Source organism: Hakea prostrata, chromosome 3 (assembly GCF_041222555.1).
Source record: "Hakea prostrata isolate BN-2017 chromosome 3, UWA_Hpros_2, whole genome shotgun sequence".
Taxonomy (NCBI): Eukaryota; Viridiplantae; Streptophyta; class Magnoliopsida; order Proteales; family Proteaceae; genus Hakea; species Hakea prostrata.
The window spans coordinates 375,394-378,847 of record NC_142602.1 but is presented as its reverse complement, the minus strand read 5'-3'; positions in this window follow the sequence as shown (position 1 = coordinate 378,847).

The window sequence follows — 3,454 nt, the reverse complement described above, 5'->3', positions numbered from 1 at the left end:
TTTCTTTTGATTCAGTTGGAATTCCTTTTAGACTTACATACTACATTCCGTTGTAGCTATGGAGTGAGTTTCCGCCTCTCTCTACTTCTTTTGATATCTTCGGATATCTGGTATCATTTTTCGCACTCTGATTATATTGATTATTCATTTCCTGAATTGAATCTTTTGTTTATAATATTAAAACCTTGATTATTTCCTGTTTATGATTATGTTATTGTATATGTGGGAGGATGATTTCCTCGATACTTGATCTTCGGGGCTGTGGATCACACTCCCGGGTATGCCAGTTAGGGTACCGGCTGGGGGGATGTGACATTGAGAGTATCCGAGAATCAAGGAGAATGATTCTAAACTTGGCAAGAAGATCCTAAACAAGTATACATACCTTATTAGGAAAGAAGTTAAAAAGGCGGAAGATCCAACAAATCAGAACAGACCAAGAAAAGAGCTATTGTCTTAATTGGTCGATTGATTGGTCTACTGACCCAGTCGACCAACTGAGTCAGTAACAGACAAAAAGAGGTTTCTGATCCGAAAACAGAATTTTGCGATCCGAAACACCACCATACAAAAAGGGAATTACAATGACAATGTACTAGTACTAAAGAACAAGTCTAACACTATCATTGATCAAAACCTAAAGACACAAATAAGGAAACAAAACTTACAATAAAAGTAACAGTCAGGGTTTTTGAAGAAAACATGGTATGATCATGAAGGGAAAACCAGAGATTGATAGATTACTAATCTAGTAAAGAAAACATAGAGATTGTACACTAATCTAATCAAGAAAACAGATCTAAGAATATAAAAATTCGAATAAGAAGATGAATCAAAGAAGAAGATCATGGTTCCTTCAAAAGCTTGCAATGATCATGATTAAGATCATTATATTAGCCATCAATCCTTAGGAATCCATGAGAGATGAGTGGAGAGATGTTTGCAACAGAGGATGCAGCATCTACTCTACTGTCTCAGTCCAAAAAGAAAAGAAAAATAGAGATGGAGAAGAAGAAGAGAGTGTAGACATACCTTTTGATGCAAGAAAAGATAAATGTAAGAGTTCTTGCAAGAATCCAACCTAGGGTGCAAAGAAATTGATTGGGATGGAGCTCTGACTCATTCCAGAGGCTTAGGAGGCAAAGGGGAAGAAATAAACTCGAGGATGCACTTAAATAGAGCAACCAAGACCTAATCAGCAAAAATAGATCCGGTTGGTTGATTGGCCCAATCGACCAAGTAGTCGACCAAGCAGGACAGCAAGGCCAAGACAGGGAATTGAAGGTCTAGATAAAATCCAAACTTAAAGAGCTTCTACACACACATCAAGTGACTTACCTAGTATGTAGAATTGCCTTCGAACCAAGTCAAATAATACTCCAAGTCCATCAACTAAACTCATCTTCAACTAGGTGCAGTTTCCTTTTTTAGTTCTGAGTAAGTTTCCATATATGGAACACCATCATCAACTTCCATGGATTCTAGGTCAAACACCAAGTCTTCCACTGGAGATGGCCATAGTTGACTTCTTCCTTTACTCCGAGTCATCAGACCAACAAACAACCGGGTTTTCGGGTCAAGGTCAGGGTTAGGATAGGGCTGGATTTCACAAGCAAGTCCTTATCCATGAGTGGTTATCAAAGTCAATAAGTTCAACCACCCTTTTGTACATTGCACCCGATAGGCTTAGGAGATTGAATTTTGAAACCATGGATTGAAGGAATCCAATTATCCTCCCAAATGTTGATGTTGGCTCCATTGCCCACAACCCACAAGAGTCCTTTCATTAGCATCTCCCTTCGTTTCAATATGCTTCTCCAACCCCAAGATGGTTTAGAGCTCACCTTAGCTTCGAGAAAAGAGCAGTTTGGAAAATAAGAAGCCTTCATTATCTTAGCCCACAATGAATTGAGGTTGTTCCATAGTCTCCAAGCCACCTTTGACAACAAAGCTTGGTTTTGTAACCTCGACTTTCTAAAGCCCAAACCTCCTTTTTCCTTAGAATGTCACAACTTAGTCCAAGAGATCCAATGCACTTTGCTTTCTTGTTCTTTTCTACCCCAATAGAAGTTGGTCAAGGCTTTCTGAATAGTATCATGAATAGAGACAACAAGCCAAAAGTGGGAGGCTGCATAAGTTGACATAGAGCATGCAATAGATTTAATCAAAACTTCTGCCTAAGATAGCAACTTGTTCTTCCAACCTTGCACTTTCTTTGTCTTTAAACAACTCACTTTTGGGAACACTAAACTATGTGGGGAAACACCTTTTAGGTGGCCAAAAATTATCCGAAAAGAAAAGAAAAGAAAAAGAGACTAGCCAAAGTTCTACATATGCATCTCTTGGAATTACTGATTATTATCTCTATCGTTGCTGTTAAATTTTTAATTACATCCACTACCCCTAAGTTAACCACAGCAGTTTGACAAGAAATGACTACATTAGCCTTCGTTATATGTTATAAGAATCACCTCCTTTGCAGGGACCACAATGCACTCTCCCAATGCTTTATGACAACAAAAATGGGAGGGGGTCACAGTGAAAAAATTATTAAAAAAATAGAGGTGAGATCCACAATGTGTCCCTTGTGGTCACTGCCTATTTTTATGGCCATAATATGCTTCCCATCAGGGGAGGTGATCTGGACTTGTTATAAGAAACCAACTAAAATGCACCGAAGGGACTGCAGGTTGTAGGCTGAGGAACTACTTTCTTTAAAAAGTGAAAAGCTTTCCTTAAAAGGAAAGACCATTGAAAAAGACGAAAATCGAGGGCACTGAGGCAATCATTCTCCCAAATTCTATTATTGGCATTTCACTAATGTAATGAGAAAATAAATTAAAAGAAGAAACATGTATAAGATATGGAAACAAGTAAAAGAGTTGGTATGAGAAGATAGACTTCACTAGAAAAATATGATATTCTAGAGGATTTGATCATACTTCAGGCATAGAATCTTGGAACAAGTTCTTCTTGCTCTGGCGATTCTAATCTCCTATGAGTTGACTCCTTATGACGATGACATTGGATGTCGAAGGCGGGGCAAACAAGATTTTGGGCCCAATATAAGTGGGCCAAATGAAAAAACCCCTAGATTATAATAAAAGATGGTGGAAGAAAAATAAATACATCTAATTACATTGAATGTATTTCTATGAAAAAGGGAGAAAAAAATGTAAAAAAAAAAAAAAATCATTATAAAAGGTAGAGAAGAAAGAAAACATAAAAGGGGAAAAAGAAAAAATTACGCCAAAACTGTTCTAGTGGTTGAAACCAACAAATACCTCTAAGTTAAGAGGTCGTGGTTCCTCTGCATAGGCATATTAATATCCCTATCTTGGCTTAATAAAGCCTTTTTGTAATGAAATAAAATAAAAGAAAAAAGAAAATAAAGAAAGAAGAAGAAGAAGAAGAAGAAGAAGAAGAAGAAAAGAAGAGGGGAAAATAACGGGAA